This window comes from Dromiciops gliroides, chromosome 1 (assembly GCF_019393635.1).
Source record: "Dromiciops gliroides isolate mDroGli1 chromosome 1, mDroGli1.pri, whole genome shotgun sequence".
In the NCBI taxonomy this organism is placed as follows: Eukaryota; Metazoa; Chordata; class Mammalia; order Microbiotheria; family Microbiotheriidae; genus Dromiciops; species Dromiciops gliroides.
Window position 1 is genome coordinate 328765142 of NC_057861.1, and position 18358 is coordinate 328783499.

The window sequence follows — 18358 nt, forward strand, 5'->3', positions numbered from 1 at the left end:
CATTTTTGTAGCCTCACAAATTAGAAACATTGCCCAAATATCTTACTTTCACCTAATAATAGAATCTGGGGTAACCACTCTTGATTTTATTTCAATATTTTTGATCTATCCCTATTTTTATCTTAGAGTACCTGTTCAGGTAGGTATCTCATCAGATAACCAAAATGATTAAAGCAGAACTTCCATCAAAAGGATAGTCTTCAAGTTTCACTATATTGACGTGTAGTGAAGTCCTATCCCAAACTCTTCACATTCTCATAGATTTTGACCATCTGAAATAAAAATAACAATAAATATGTATTGATTGCCCACTGTACACAAAGCAATGCTAGACCATGTAAGGCATATTTAAAAAGTCTAAAGCAACCCTTGCCTGTGTTAGAGCTTACATTCTGGGGAGATGGCATAAGTTTGGGAAATGTTTACTATAGAGAGTGATTTCACAGAATAATGTCAGAGAAGGTAGTGGTTACATTAAGCTAGTACTATTTCCTTCACACTTTTATCTTTCTCAAATGGAGGATTGTTGTCTCTTTATTCTGTATTTACATACTTAAGTCGAATAATCATTTTCAACATTTTCATATTTTGGTTCTACCATATGTATATACTCATTAATTAGGAGCATCCTTCTTTTGAATATATGGCTTTGAGCTAACAGTTTCTACCTACCACTGTTCATGGCACACCCCAACTATTTCTTCAATAATGACATTTCTAAAGGATGTATTTCCAAGACATATTCCCTGGTCACCATAAACATATTCCATATCCATCATATGCTATGCATTAGTAGAGCGTTGAGCCATGAAAAGAGACTGGGGAGATTAAAAACTTCTTGTAATTAAATAATATCAACATCACTTGCCAATAATAGCAGGTAACCATAATGCTAGTCCATTCATGTCCTCCATATAAAATTAAAGGTTGCAAATCCTCCTCACATAGGCTGAATCCTGCTGATAAAGAAAGGATTCATTAAGAATTATTTAGCCACACTCATAACGGAAGTCATGCAGAGCTAGGGCTTGAGAGAAAAAGGTTTCAAGAGCCTTGCTAGAGTCTGAAGGAAAAAGGTAGGGGAAAAAGAAAAAACTTAGCAGCAAAAAAAAAAAAGAAAAGAAAAGAAAAAAGAAAGAAAGAAAGAAAGAAAGAAAAGAAAAAGAAAGAAAGGAAGGAAGAGGTCTCTCTACTTCAGTGGGAGCTTCAAGAAGCCAGCTAGGCTTTCAATAGCATTTGCCTGAATAGGGAGCAGTGGTCTCTCACACTGGTGTTTACCCCACCGTTTAGGCATGAAAGCCACCATTCGGAGGTAGCCATGCGATGGAGAAATGAAAATGGCAGGAGCCAGGCCAAGCACAAAGGAGCCACAGGAAACCCTTTAACTTGAGGATAAAAACATACAATTGACTGACTGAAAGAGGGAGGAGTGTCAGGTGGGTAAAAAGGGCAGGAGCTGTATGGCTGAAAGACAAAATGAAGCCTAAGGAATTGGTACAGATGGCTGATGAGGGAGAATATGATGCTACAAAGATTCAAATCAGTCACTACCATGTTCCAAACATGGCTTTGACTTTCAATTCATACCTTCCCTATTCCCATTACTCCAATCCTCTCTTCTTTCTTAAGTTCTAACTATCTTTTCAAGGCCCTAAACAAGTGATTACTTCTCTCCTTAATCTGGACTCAGAACACTTTTTTTTTAAATCTCTTCTGGCTGTGAAGAACACAAACCTAATGTTTAAGTTGACCGTGTTGATCCAATTGGACTGCTAATCTTAATCTTCATTTCTCATCATAAGGACTTTCTAATCCAATTATAGGCATACTTTAGAGATATTATGTGACAAAAAAAGTATGACCTGCTCTATTGCAAAATATACTTTATTATAGTTGTCTGGTTTGGTTCCAGACCACCACAATAAAGCAAATTTTGCAATAAAGCAAGTCATATGATATTGTTGTTTTTCAGTGCATATCAAGGTTATGTTTACACTCCATTGTATTCTATTAAGTGCATAATAGTTTTGTCTTAAAAATTGCACATACCTTAATTAAAAAATACTTTATTGCCAAAAATCGCTAACCATCATCTGAGCCTTCAGTGAGTCATAATCTTTTTGCTGATGGAGGGTCCTGCTGAAATGTTGATCGCTGCTGACTTATCAGGGTGGTGGTTGCTGAAGATTGGGGTGGCTGGGGCAGTTTCTTAAAATAAGACAATAGTGAATTCTTGCCACATTAATTGACTTTTTCACTTGAACGCTTAGAGAACATTGCAGAGTTGCTAACTGGCCTAATTTCAATATTGTTGTGTCTCAGGGAGAAAAACAGAAGAATGGCCAGTTGGTTAAACAATCAGAACACGTACAGTATTTATTGATTGTTAGCCATCTTATATATAAGTATAATTTGTGTTGCCCCAAAAGAATTACAATAGTAACATCAAAAGCTCAGTGATCAAGGATAATCATAACAGTTATAATAATAAAGTTTGAAATATTGAGATAAATATCAAAATATGACACTGAGATATAAGAGCACATGCTGTTCAAAAAATGATCCTGACACACTTGTTTGATGCAGGGTTGCCACAAACCTTCAATTTATAAAAAAAAAATGCAACATCTGTGAATTGAAATAAAGAAAAGCACAATCAAACAAAATATGCCTGTACATATTGATCTGGAGAAAAAGACAAAACTTGACAGACAATAATTCCCAACTTTTTCCAAGCTGAAGACACTTTTAATCAGAAACAAAAACAACCCCCCCCCCCACCAGAATCTTTCTCTCATGGAACAATTCTCTATTAGTAATCACTAATTGAGAAAATACATGACAACAGAATGCTACTGTGAATTCAACAATGCTTTCATATCAATTTGCATGGTTTCTTTTGTTGTTGCTGTTGTTCTATCCATGGAACAATGCCAGACATAGAGTAGGTAGTTAATACATGCTTTTGATTAATGTACAGTTAGGGGGAAAGTAATACATATATGCATGAGATAAGTCATTTATTCATCTATTTGTGCCTATTTGTGCCACTAGTTACTTTTCTAGTGCTAAATAAAAATAGGTGTAACAATGCTAAACATACATATATGGAATCTGGAAACCCTTGCAATAATCCCACTGTCTCTCCCCATCAACTCCTCCTTTCCCTCTTGCATTACAGGCATATAGATGCAAACATTTTCTTTACCTCAGGGTTTTGGGGCTAAAGGATTATACCACTTATTTGACAACCAGTTGTATATTGCTTCATTATATATTTTTTAAATCTTTTGTGTTAGAATCTTAGGTTTTACAACTTGAAGGGACCTGTGTTGTACAACCACTTCATTTTAATTATTGTCTTATGTAATCATTTAAAATTACCTCATTTTCAATCTGTTGATGTATCGTTTCCTCACACTAAATCATTAGCTTCTCATGGGCAGGGATCATATCTTCTATTTTTCACATCCCCTAAACACATTGCACAGTACCCTTGCCTAGTAAGTATTCAATAAATACAACTTGAGTGATTGACAGAATGGGTAGCTAGCAATAAAAGCCAATGACCTACCAACATAACCTTATGAGGGATGCCACCACGTCTCTTTGTCTCTTTTTTCCTAAAGTAACATCTTCTTCAATAGCATCTACATCTCCCAGTTAGTAAAGCTATCTCTCTCTCTCTCACACACACACACACACACACACACACACACACACACACACACACACACACACCATATCTCAAAGCCATTGAGTTTTCCCACATGCAAATTTCTTTTGAAATTTTATTTGCCTCTGAATGTGGGTGTTTACTAAAGGTTCCTCAGGCTCCCTAGAATTAGAAATTACAGCCATTATGTCAAGAATAGGGCTGAAGTAGATGCAGGTAAAGTGGAATAGATTTGATGATAAAATGAAAAGGAGAGATAAAAAAGAAGCAAGAGGCAAGGAATTAGAAGATTCATTAACATGAATATTGAAGTTATCCAGAAAAGGGAGAAAAATTGGATTGAAGGAAAAAAATTGCAATGTTTTAAAAATTATGAGGGGTGACCTCATGGGCTTAAATTATCCTGGGTTAAATTAGGTGAGTAGTATATACCAACGACATAAAAAAGGACACCATGACAGCATCCAAACATAATTTTTTAAAAGCATTCTCCCTGCCTACCTGTTCACATAAAGACTCTTCTGCCTAGTATTCAAGGCTTTTCAGATTCTAAGCCTGTGCTTTACTAGTGAATTAGGATAAGGAATAAAACTCTTCTCCTTCCCCAAATATTAATAGCTTACATTTATATAATGTTTTATTTACAAATCTCCTTAATATACATAATCTGTTATAAGCCTCACAGTTATCTTGAGAGGTAGATAGACCATATATCTCCAACTTTTTACCTCATACTGCCAGATCAGAAATAGTCTTTGCTAGTTTTTTGTTACCAGTTAGGTGGCACAGTGACAGGCCTGGAGTCAGGAAGACTCATCTTTCTGAGTTCAAATCTGGCCCCAGACACTTCCCAACTATGTGACACTGGGAAAGTCATTCAAGCCTTTTTGCCTCAGTTTCATTATCTGTAAACTGAACTGGAGAAGTAAATGGGAAACTACTCCAGTATCACTGCCAAGCATACCCCAAACAGGGACACAAAGAGTCAGATGTGACTCAACAACAACAAATATTTTCTTCCTTCCAAATAAAGGTCTTTCATTTGTTAAAACTAAAGTCATAATTCATAGTTTCCACCTTGATACATTGAGAGTAGCCCCAACCTGGTAAGCTTATTTGGAACTCTGGAAACTAGTTGTAGCTAAACCTCTCGGGTGTGCAAAATTGGGCAGTAAATTGTATGACAAGGGGTTTTCTCCTGAGATATCCAGTATTTGCTGCTTCTGGCAGGCTGGAATTAGAGTGAGAAAAGCCAGCTCTGTGATACCTTGTTACTGCAGCTCCCAGGTGGAGTTCAGAAGTGTAGACACAATGACAAAGGTGATGAAAACATAATAACAACAACAACAAAAAAGAATTTAATCAAATTTCATCAAATCTCTTAAAGCACGCAGCTCGAACTCTAGGGGTACCTTTATTTATTTGTATATTCCATGTGTAAAGTGGGCTCATTCCTCAGGGAAAGGAATTGAGCTCCATAATTGCCTGGTAGAAATGCCTAGCTCTACACAAGAGTGGATGGTCCTCACTTTGCACAGGCAGAAACCAAGGACTGCTAAAGGGAAGTCCAGCCATCACCTCACTGCCCTCAGTTTGATTATTCAGTTTAGGATTATCTAAATCCTTCATTTCTCCTTTCCCCTTGGTTGGTTGCTTTTCAGACAGCTAGAGAGAGTAGTGGGTAGAGCTCAGTCACCTTTGACATAAGTCATTTAATTTCACTTTCCTCCTCCATAAAATGGTGATAATAATAGCACCTAATTCTAAGGGATTTTGTGAGGATCATAATAGGATACAATTTTCAAATCGTCATAAATTATGATTATTGTTGTTTTTGTTGTTACTGGAACAGAGGTCTTCATTAGCTTCTCTATCCAGTCTTTATGACTCACTCATTTCCATAACCTTTACAAAGACTTCTGCTTTGAAAGCAGCCCACTTTCCTGAATTATTCTTCCATGTGCACACTTGCCATAATGTAGCATTTTTAAAACTATTGTTTTGTTCATGAATCACTGCATGTGTATAACTCATCTTTCCAACAAGATAGCAAATCTCTTCATGAGCATAAATCCAGTTTTCTAGTGAAAATCCAAAAAGGCTTTATACATGACAAGTTTAATTAACTATCATTTAATAAATGACTACTGATTTTTTTTAAGAAATCCCATGCTGACGGCCAACTGAATTTTGTGTCTTCCATCTGAAACCTCCAGAGTGGAGCAAATATAGCCACAGCCTATTTTTTTCCCCCAGAGGATAAAAGCACACCTGTCTTTGAGGGTGAAGTAGAGCTAACAATGTCTTTTCTGTATTTTCTTTTTAGCTAGTTAATCCCTTGGTTTCTGTGGAGGTGACCCTGGATTTCTGAAGGCTATGCCCACAGAGCAAAAGTTCTATTCAGTCCCACCAGGGTACAAAGGCTTTAAGCAGGGACCTGAGGACAGGACAGGCCAGGCCTAGAGTTCAAGAAGCAGCTTTGCTAAATTCAGAGAGGCTCATCATTAGATTATATGTGTGTGTGTATGCATGCATGCATGTATATGCACATGTGTGTGTGCATATATAAATATATGCATATATGTATGAATATAAGTGTGCGTACACATACATATATGTACACACATGTATATAATATATGAACACATGCATTCGTGTGTGTATCTTTATTTTTATATATCATAGATCCTTGAAGAATTAAAAGAAAGTCACCAATTTGATATCCTAAAAGGCAACTACTAGGTTTTCCCACAAAAGGATATCATTGTTCTAGACAGAGTATTGGCTGAATAAATTATTATTCTTATCCAGCGTGACATTCTCTAGATTCTGTCAGTCAAGAGCTATGTATAGAGAAACTACTTTATTTAGGTGTAATGACCCAGTCTGTGGAATATACAAAGACATAGAAGACCAAGCCTCAGTTTTCAAGGACTTTATAATCTAGTCAATGATGCAAGACGTGCTCATTGACAAACAAAACAAAAGACTTAAGATTCCCAAACTGTAAATTCTCAAATGAAGAGTATAATTTAATTTAATTTAACAAATAAGTTCCTTACAGAGAACTATGCTGAGGGAGATATGACATTTTATAAGTTACAATATGGCATAGTCCAAACCTTCATAGAGCTTATGTTAAAAGGTTATAAAGCTTGAAGTTAAAAGATATGATAGAGAAAAAGGGAGGGAGGGAGGGGGACAGAGAGAGAGAGAGAGAACAAAATATTACCTAGTAAACATTATAAAGGTATTCTGATAAAGACATCTGAGGAGGAAAGGTCTTTATTAATTGGAGAGGAGGGGAGAATTAGGGATAGTTTACTAGAAGAAATGGCAAATAAGGCAGGTTTTAAAGGATAAGTAGGAAAACCAAGGCTAAATGAGGAGATGATGGGCACTTCAAGTGTGTTGCGATTGGAATGACGCCACCTGCTGGAGACTTGCTGTAGTTGGGCTCTGCCATGAGGAGAAGGCATCTGAGGGCAAGACATGTGGCTTTTCTTTGGGGTCAGGAGGTGATGTTTGCGTGTGGGAGGAAGAGGGAGCGAGGCTGGCGCTCTGGCTCTCTTTCACCAGGGCTCTCTTGGAGAGTGGAGCAAGAGAATTGTAGCTTCCCAAGATAGATAGCTAAATCTAAGCCTTCTTTGCTTCACCAAATTCTTATTCTCCTTAATAAATGCTTAAAAGTCTAACTCTTGCTGAAGCTTATAATTTATTGGCGACCACTCATTAGATATTTTAGACAGACTAGCTAGAATTTTAGCCCTATACAAGGGTTTGGAGTAGAAAGAATTCAATGAAGCTGAGACAATCAAAGAATTTATAGTTATAGTATGACTTGAGCTATACCTTGAAACATGATGAAAATTCAGATAAGTAAAGTGCAGTGTAGAGGGAAGTCCATATTGGGCAATGGTAGGGCTGCCCAACATATATTTTCAGCAAAGTAAAACAATTTGGTAGCTGTGGTACTAATCAAAACATTTGAATTGTAGAATTATAGAGTTTTAAAGTTCAATATTATGCTCTAGAACAATAGGAAAGGGACTATGAGAATAAAGATCTTGGATAATGGTGGTCCTAGTTATTTTAGTCATCGAGTCTTTCAATAAACATTTATTAAGTACCTGCAGTATGATAGGCACTGAGAGAAATTAATTTTATATTATTATATGAATAACCAATTATTAATCTGTGATCCACCCTTTCCCTTTCATTTCTGTTAAAATTCAACTCCTGAAAACAACAGTCTCTGAAGGGAATTGCTAACTGATGAAATTCTCCTAGCCTTCAAGACACATGCTCCTTGGTTGGGCGGGACTCCCATCCAAATGAGAGACCTAATTTCTGTTTAGAGTACAGTTATCCCTTTCAAATACCTGGGGGTTAGGATGCAGCACTCCCTTTTAACCCCTCTCTCCTTAATCTGGAAAATCTGTTTAAAATTTTGTGGCCCTCCCTTCATACTAGAGAAAAAGTCTGAGTTTTTTTTTTTCTTTTATGGGGTGTTCACAGTACCTTATTATAAAATTTGGCTTGATATTATACTACATATATACATATTTACATATAACACACATATGTGTGTGCATACACATATGTGTATGTATGTATATACATATGTATAAACACAAACACACACATATATATATACATAGAGAGATATATATTTGTAGATAAATTTCTGAGTTTCTGAATTTTTTCTGGGTCGTTGGCTGGTCTTTGCATGTTGTCTGTGGCTTCAACAAAACTAGCAAAAATATTCCTATTTACTTTCTTATGCCAACCCATGATATACTGAAAACAGTGTTGGGAAAAGCCATGTTGTGGAAGGGATAACTGTATAAACAAAATCCAATATTGGTGAGTCTGCCTTGTCCTTGATCCCCTCCATTAGAAAGTAGTGTAACTCAGATCATGGAGGAGAAAACTAGTTGGAGAGGTCCAGATGGAAATGGATTCCCCTGCTTGAGCCTTGAGGCTGCTAAGTCTCATGATCAAGTCACATTATCAGCAGGAGGAGCTGAAGACTTTTAGCCCACCTTCTCATTAAATATCCTCCAATCAGGGTTGAATTTCACTTGTCAGGGGAGTTTGCTTTCAGAAGGGATTTAAGGCCTTTCAGGCTCTCCCTTAGCATCTTTGGTTATCAAAAGAAACCACTGACCATAAATTCATCGATTGCAAGTTAGTCTAATTAATACATTTATTAATTACTCAGAAACTCTTGGGTTATTCTTGGGATTTTCATTCATCTCAGTATTGTGCTAAGCAATGGGGATTAAAAAAAAAAGTAAAATACAGTCACCAATCCCAAGGAGTTTACTGTCTAGTGGGGAAGATGATATGCAATCAACAATTTTACCATTTTGAATAAGATTTAGAAATCTTGTGATGGATCTAAGAGAGATCCACCACTGAGAAAAATTCACCAAGATCAAGCACATTCTCCTTTTCAATAGTGACAGATTCTGAATGGCAGGTTATTGCTTACTCTAGTCTATGTTCTTTAACCTAAGGTCTTTGGGTCATGTGGACTGTTCTTTGGAATGAGCCATATGACTGAACTGCAGGCAAAATAAAGAAGGAACTCTTCCTGGACTGAAACCAACATCCCTTCCATCACTGAGAATTGTCAGAAGCTTGGGACTCTCCAGCTGAGACAAGCATCTCAGTCAACTTGAACAAAGTGTGCTAGATCAAGCGAAGGAACATTACTGTCAAAAAATTACAACCTCAGCATTGACATAAATGTTGACAGCACCATTTCCACTGATAGTGGTATCAGAGCAGATTATGATTCACACAGGACTGCCCAAAGAGAAATGATTTAGATGAAATGATGAAATGCAACCAAATAAGAAAATAAAAAAAAGGAAAGAAGGCTATGGATGACAAGGGTTTGTGTGTGAGTGTATGTGCGTGTGTGTTGCATGTATTTAAATCAGGATAGCAATGAGCTACAGCAACAGAGCACACATTTTTCCCTCCCCCTTGTTTGGAGCTTACCTGCAAATTCACATAAAGATAAACTAGTGGGAGTATAATATCTCCTCTGATCCCCTCCTTTTCTTTGATACAACTGTAAGAGCCAGAACCTTTGAAGGAGGACAAAGATGTATAATTACAGAGACAGATTAAATTTCTGAGGCAGCAGAATTGTCCTTTTGAAATGAAGACCCCACAGAGAAGTAACATAAGCATTGAGGAAGAAAGGAAATATCAAAGCCAAGTAAATTCAACTCCCTGCATTTGTCCATGCTACTCTGCTCACCTGAAAGACCAAAGATCATAGCAAGCATGTCTTGTCTTTTTTTTCCCCTTTAATTTAGTTTATGTTTCAAACCTGAGAATTTACCAGGTTATGGGACTCCTGTAAGGAAACACTTTCTGCCAATAGTCTGAAGTCACTTATTTCTTGGGGTCTTATGACTTGTCAAGGGTCATATTGTGTCCAAGGGTCAGGTTGTATCAGAGGAGGTACTTAAACACAGGTCTTTCTAACTCAGAGGCCATCTGTTCATCCACTACCAAAGTATTTCATTAATTAACCTTCCTGTAGTCCAAACTGAGAGGGAGAATTTAGCAAACCATATAATACTCCTTACTGTGGACTGCGCCTGCCTAATAAGATATAATGACTTAATTAAGATTAAATGGGGGGGGGCAGCTAGGTGGCACAGTGGATAAAGCATTGGCCCTGGATTCAGGAGTACCTGAGTTCAAATCTGGCTGCAGACACTTGACACTTACGAGCTGTGTGACCCTGGCCAAGTCACTTAACCCCCATTGCCCCGAAAAAAACAAAAACAAAAAAGATTAAATGAGGGGCAGCTAGGTGGCGCAGTGGATAGAGCACTGGCCTTGGAGTCAGGAGGACCTGAGTTCAAATCCGGCCTCAGACACTTAACACTTACTAGCTGTGTGACCCTGGGCAAGTCACTTAACCCCAATTGCCTCACTAAAAAAAAAAAAAAAAGATTAAATGAGATAAGGTATTCATGGTATTATGGTATTATTGTGGTCAAGATTATTGTCACTAAGAGCGCCTTACCTGTTCTGCAAAGGGGAATTTTGCCTCTTTCTTATAACTGTTTCCTCCCTCCTTTCCTATTCTGGTCCCAGAGGTAGGTTGATTGTGACTAGAGAGGACTCAAGGCAGCCTACCCAACCAATAACCCTTGGCTAAGTTTTTAAATGAAGAGGCAGGATCTAGAGAGAATGAATTCTTCAACCAGGAACTCCAGAGACTGACCTCAGTCCCAGTCAGCAACAACTGCCTATAGCCAAGGCTATGCAAGTCACACTCGGTGGAAGCCTGTCTGGGATCTGATGCTAAAAATAACCAGCTCTGTCTCTTACTTCATCTTTAAGATAAACAAGGGTGTGTGTGTGTGTGTGTGTGTGTTGGGGGGAGTGTTCATCTCAATCTCTTCCTTCTACTGACACATAGATGATGGTGTACCTCCAAATCTCCACAAGGCCTGTATTCTCAACCCCCATCCACTCATCCCCAATCAGAAAATACATACATTCCTGGGAAAATGTTGCCTTTGTCTCCTCAAACCTGACTCCCAGGGCCAGCTGTGAAGTTGTTTCTCCAGTGGCAAAGAGGAGTACCCCTGGGCCATGGAGAGGGTTAAAGGGAGCAATTGAACAGACAAGGCAAGGCCCTGGCAGGTGTGTAGCTTAATTGGGGAAGCAGGTGCACATAAGGAGTGTGCACAGAGGGTGTGGAAAGCAACCAGAGCACAGAATAGAGCCGCAGGAAGGCCTAGCTTGGGAACCCAAAATAGAGACCCCTTTAAACTTTTCTGGCCATTGCCGAGGCTTTATTCCACCCTAGCTGTACCTAACAAGGTTATAAATAATTCTATTACTGGCATTCCAAAGCAGCCAGCCAGTCACCAGCATTTGACATCCTCTATGCTTTTCATTTCAACATGCTTTATCATCCTTTAAAAAAAAAAGACTATTAGTAATATTTACACAACATCACATGTTGGGACAGCAGATTTTTCTGAGCCAAAGAAGACAAATTCAGTCTTTGGTTACAAATACTTGAGGCAGCTTCATCAGTGGCACTTTTACAAAGAAAGATGCAATTGTTAAATGAAAGATGACTAGGCATGGGTATGGGGGTAGGGGGAGCACAAGAAATGCCTGCTCCTATCAGGTTCACTCATGTTGGCTTTGAAAGTGGATACCTTTTTGTTGTTTGATTCAGTTTTGACTTTTCAGTAGCCAGAAACTTTCTCATTCTGGGCCAGACTGATTGCCTTTGAAGTGGAAGCCAAAGAAGTAGGCAGATGTCAACTGAATAATTGAGCTCTTTCTATTAATTTACATATCTATTGGCACTTGTGGCTGTCCAGATTCCTCCAGGCAATTCTGTTGGCAAAAGTAATCTCCACATGTGTCTCTGGTTTGTAAAAGATCTGCTGTAGATATGGCCACCTAGACAATCAGTGGTTTATACAATCAGAAGCTTGATTCATTCATTCGGGTTTTTTTGAGTCTAAGTTTTATCATTACTAAAATGATAATACAATTTGCCCTGCTTTCTTCATGGAGGTCATAGTAATGATCTCCCTCAATGCTTTAAAAGATCCATGAATTCATTGTTGTGGGTGACTCCACCAAGCTAATTATAGCCTCTCTGTGTCTTAGGATATGGTCTTTATGAGAAAGGAAGAAAGAAAAAGATAGGGGGGAGAGAGAGAGAGAGAGAGAGAGAGAGAGAGAGAGAGAGAGAGAGAGAGAGAGAGAGATAAACTTCAGTGTTTTGCCAGAGTATTTTAAGCTCTTGCCTCAGAACTGGGGGGGGGGGGGGGGGGGAGGAGGCACAGGCGGCTGAGGATGACATATTGTAGATTCATTTCTTATAACCTCAAAGAGCAAAGTTAAGTTATGTATGCTGGGAAAATCATCTACGCAATGATTCAATAGTAGTGTGGGGGTTAGCGTGTGTGCAGTTAAAGAGTGACCCTAAGTGATCATTCCTTCTCTGAACTCTAGTACCAGTTTACTTCATATAGTGCTTTGTATTATAATATTTAGTAACAATTCTTACTTCCAGGACTAGATCAATTCATTGAAGCCTCCGAAAACCTTTCCCATTCATCTTTGCATCCCCCATAGTGCTGTTTACATCATAGGTGCTGAATAAATGTATATTGAATGAATGCATGCCAGAGGATTAGACAAGCATATGCATATTGGATTTCTGAGCACAGTATGTGCTCGATTTTCCCCAGCTTTGGGGAGTATGGTGTTGGCAAATATCCCCTGTGAACCTGAAATAGCTAGGGTTGATGTGTCACCTTTGTTCCTTTAGTGCAGAACAACATCCAGGAAGAATGACCATCATAGGGGTTGTCATAGTGAGCCCCTGCCTATTATCCATACTACCAACTCCAACTCCATTTAGCTTTTTGGCGAATCTTACATTAGTGATTAAAACCCTTGCAAAACAGAGAGAAAAATCTAATCTGTATGTTTCAAATTAATTTACATTTAAATTATAGAATAGTGGGGATTTTGCAGATAGGAGGTATCTGGGTAACCTTTGGCAATGTTTTTATTATTTTTCCTCCTAGACAAGCAAAATAATAGTATGATTAGAAGCTTTCTGGTTTGGCTTAAGTTGTACAGTTTCTTTGAAAATAGATCTGCAAATTGAGTCTTACTGAAACAGATGAAAACAGAGGCAGAGTCTGAACTTGGCCTAAGATCTGCTTTCATCACCTATCTTTCACTGCCCAGTCACTGGAAATAAATGCAACATAGATAAGCTAGTAGGTTGTGAGGAAAGTTAGCTCAATCTCTGTCAACAATTAAGTATTAACCATGTATTTTGAGGTGTAATGGAAATAATCCTAGACTTAGAGTCAAAAGACCTGGGTGTGACTCCCAGTTCTGATATTTGCTATCCAAGTGGACCTGGCCCTCAAGAACTTAAAATCTAAGTAGAGAGACAAAGATGTGAATTCTTTCTTCCTTTTTTTTAATCCTAAGGACTCATGGGTTGTATTTTATTTTTTTTAAATGCCACATTCATAGTGCAAACATGTAATCTCCTCCCATTCGCCAGTACCCAGGACTCTGAAAACTTTGTAGTAATCCCTTTAACTGATAGTGAACAATCAGGAATAATAGCTATGCTTTACAAATCTCCCAACCATATACATTCAAATTCGAGCACCTTGATAGGGCAAAACAAGCCAGGATGTTTAATAAAGACATTTGTTTTATTTTACAACATTGGTTTTATGCCACAAGGACACTAGCTCCACCAACACCCTTAATCTTTTCCTCTGCTCTTCTGCAGAAGAATTTTGCCTTCACGATAAGTGGCTACTTGGGGAGTTTCCCTTTTCCTAATACTTTGTAGTACGCCGACCACACGAAGTCAATGATAGGGGAAAACCCTTCCTTGTTTTTGGCAGCATTAATCCTGGTCTGCTCACTGACCTGTGTCCACAGTTTATCAAAGTTGACAGTTGGGCAGTGGCTTTGGTTCTTCAAGTGGTAATGCCTCATATCCACTTTCCCGAAGTAACCTGGCTGATATTTGTCAAAGTTGATTCTGTGATGGTGCAACCCTCCCGCAGTTCCTCGACCTTCAGGTGATTCCGGGGCTTGCAGATGCTCCTGTGGCCGTGGCTGACGTGCCTTCGGAGCTTCCGCGTCTTCCTTAGTCGGGAAGGCATATCTCACGCCACTGCAAAAGAGAAAAACAAAGATGTAAATTCTAAGAGATGGTTAAGGATCAAGTGCTAGGCTGTAGTTCAGTTTAGTCCTACAAGGGATCAAGGAAAGGAGACACTAGCTGGTAGAAGCATCATAGAGGAAGTAGAATTTTCATGAAGCACTAGAAATATATATATATATATATATATATATATATATATATATATATATATATATATATATATAGCTGGAAAGATGCAAATGGGATGGCCGGGCATTCCAGGCAGGAGATCATGGAAGCAAAGGTTTGGAAGTGATGAGTCTTTCTCTTTCGTTAAACAACTGAACTTTTCTCTATAGGCTGGCTTTACTTTCTTTACAGATACATCTCCATGGTGTCCCTGGCTTCCCACAATAGACAGGTTTTTCACATGTTCTAAGTAAATTCAATTTATGCAAATTGAATCTGCTTTTTCCCTTTAACTTTCTAATATCCTAGGTGCCTTCTCTTTTTATTTTTAATTTTTTTTTACTTTTTTTTTCCAGAAAAAAAAAATTTAGTAGACTGTGATTTGGAAAACTAAGTTGCAGTTGCAGTACCTCTGGTTACTAACTTGCTGGTAGAATAAAAGTGGGGTGGGGAGGGTGGGGAAAGATAGAGTCCGGGACTAATTTTTCCAGTTTCCAAGCTCCACTGACTTCTTGGTATGATTAGATTAATGACTTATTTTCATGTACCTCCCCTCCCAAAATTTCAAGAAATCATTGCCTTTTTACCTGAAGCCAGAAATTAATAGGAGGCAATTCTCTCCTTAGAAAAGGTAGGGTCACAGCACCACAAATATTCATAATCAGTCAACAAAAATTTATTGAGCATCTACTTTATGTCTAGTGCAATACTTTGTGAGGTTGAAGATGATAAAGAAAGGAGATAACAAAGATCTGTTTTTTAAAATGTAACAATTAGGTTGAGAGGACAGGTCATAAAGACATGATGATCATAAAAATTAATATTGGCATATGTTAAGTTTACCTATATATAATATAAACATATATGTGCTAGAAATATGTGTGTATGTGTGTATGTTTATGAGTATATATACATATTATCCTCAATATAAATTATTTGTAGCCTATATGTCTGTGTTGATAGGTATATGCTTTCTTCCTTAGGAGGCCTAAAGAACAGGGTTATAATTACATCTCACATTATATTTTTTTTTTCTGAAACAGAACCTCAGGGGCAAAGAGAAAGCAAGTTCATCTATTTATGTCTGAACAAACTTACATTCTCCAAGACTAGTCAGTTAGAGTCCAGAGCTAATGAGGCCAAGGTCATGAGTTCATTCTCTTTATGGGTCAATTAGCTTTGCTGTCTTCTGTAGCAATAGACTGCACCCCTAACACTAGCTAGTCATCTTGTAAATGTTTGTCATTGGTCATAAGGGGAACCTGGGGAGACAGCCTGGTTGGACCAGGGTAATTCTATAACTTTTAAAAGTGAAAAAAAGAGAAAAAGCTATTTCATAAGCATGCCCTGCTGACAGTGGGTCAGCAACATCATCTTTTTTTATGAAGGATGCCATTATTTTAATCATCTCATACTTCCCTATTAACTATCATCTGCTAATAACCCAAAATTTTACCTTTTAATTGTTCTATAGTATCATATTACAGAGAGTATATGCATATAGTCTGGCTTTGTTCAGACTAGGTACTAGACCCAGCACACTTGCAACCTTGGAGTTATCTACTTCTTCCCTAACCATAAGGCAACAATGTCAATCAATTGTCAAGTCTTGTTAATCCTGTGAATCCAGGGCTGGTGATTTATCCACTGTGCCACCTAGCTGCCCCTTGTTAATCTTGTATCTACAATATCTCTCACATCTGTTCCCTCTTCTGAAGTCCCAACACAGGGGGCAGCTAGGTGGTGCTGTGGATTCAGGAGGACCTGAGTACAAATCTGGTCTCAGACACTTGACACTTACTAACTGTGTGACCCTGGGCAAGTCACTTAACCCTCATTGCCCCACCAAAAAAAAAAATGAAGTCACATCACAGCCATTCTTCTTGTGGTCTATATTGCTTAGACTCTTATGATTACTTCCTAATCAGTTTTCTAGTTTCCAACCTATTCCCCTTCAATTTTATCCCTCACACCAGGGCACAAGTCATCTTCTTAATGAACCAGTCATTATTTCACCCCTCTTTTCAAAGGCCTTCAGTGACACCCCATTACCCATTACCTAGGATAAATTATGAAATCCGAATCCTGTCAGTTAAGAAACTCCATAAACTGGCTTCAATTTACAAAAAGCTTTTCCTGATATACTTTAATGCTAATGCCCTTCCTTCATTGATCATCTCCATTTTATCCTGTATCTATCTCATTTGTACATAGTTGTTTGCATCTTGTTTCTACCATTACACTATAAGTTCCTTGAAGGCAAGTATTGTCTTTTGTCCTTGAGTACTTAGTTCAATGCCTGGTACATGATGGACACTAAATATGTGTTTATTGATTGACTGACTATACAGCCTTATTTCATATGAGGGTAATAAAAATATTGGCATGTTAAGTTTACTTATATATAATGTAAACATCTATGTGCTAGAAATATGTATGTATTTTCATATACTCTATATTTCAGTCAAAGTAGACTATTCTTGATCCCCCATTATCATTTGACTCACTCCTGTGTCTATGTCTTTGCTTATGTTATCCTCTTTCTCTGGGATGGGCTCCCTCCTTCCCTCCTGCTCCCTCCCTCTCCCCTCCAAAAAACCTTTTGAATGCTGAAATCCTTCCCTTCCTTCAAGGACCAGCTCAGGTGCAAAGTCTTCAATGAAGCTTTTTTTTTTCAAATCCTCCCTTACTTAACCCACCCAAAGGGAGAGGTTTTTTTACATTGAACTTTATCTGACCTCTGAACTTTTCTCATTTTCCCTTTTAGTAGAGTTATTTGTACACATGCCTTTACTGGAATGGTAAGCTTTTGCCTAAAATAAGGACTATGTTATTTATATACCTAGTAATAATTTAATAAACGTTTGTTGAATTAATAACCTAAAAATCATCATCCTATTTAATTTTTAGACCCTTGAAATATTTCCTGATAAGTTTGTCTTCTACTACCACCAGTGCTTATCAAACCTAGCCTCATTCTGGGGAGAAACACTTACTTAGCAACTCATAGTACCTAGTACCTTAGCTACTCATACCAGAGAAGTGCTACAAATCAAAACAGAGGGCAAAAATGCTGTCAAAAAACAATGAATAAAGAGTCAGAGACCTGAGTTCAAATCTTGACTTTTCCCTTTATTACTTGTGTAACCTTGGGTAAATAATGTCAATTCTCTGGACCCTCCTCCTCTATAAAAGAGTGGGGAAGAGCTAGATTACCTCTAAACACCCTTTAAATCTCTAAATCTCTGATACTACAAGATCCATTAGAACAGAGGTCATGTTCCAGTACTTCTCTTTTCAAACCTCTAATCACACCCTTTATACCCACCCTCATAGCTAAGGATCTTGCTTCCTGCTTTGCTGAGGAAAATAGAGGCTATTCACCATAAGCTCCCTCTTCTCCTGTTCTTATGTCATGACCCCTTGACATCATGCCCTCATTCTCTGTTTACTCCAGTTTCTGATGAAAAAATAAAGCTTCTCGTGAGCAAAACCAACACCTTTACATATGACTTTTTTTTTTCAGGGCAATGAGGGTTAAATGACTTGCCCAGGGTCACAAAATTAGTAAGTGTCACATGTCTGAGGCCAAATTTGAACTCAGCTCCTCCTGAATCCAGGGCCAGTGCTCTATCCACTGTGCCACCTAGTTGCCTCCTATATATGCCTTTAACAATATACCATCATCCCAGTCTTTTATAGCAAATTGCCCTCATAATAATCTCTTTTTTTCTTCCATATCCTTTCTATCCTTATCAAGTGATTCCTTTCTTGATGTTTTCAAATATACCTTTGCC

At 38.0% G+C, this 18358-nt stretch overlaps 1 pseudogene; it reads right to left on the reverse strand.

Annotated features, from left to right (window-relative positions):
- Positions 1–13948: 13948 nt before the first annotated feature.
- Positions 13949–14391, reverse strand: LOC122735395 (annotated as a pseudogene).
- Between the last annotated feature and the right edge of the window lie 3967 nt (positions 14392–18358).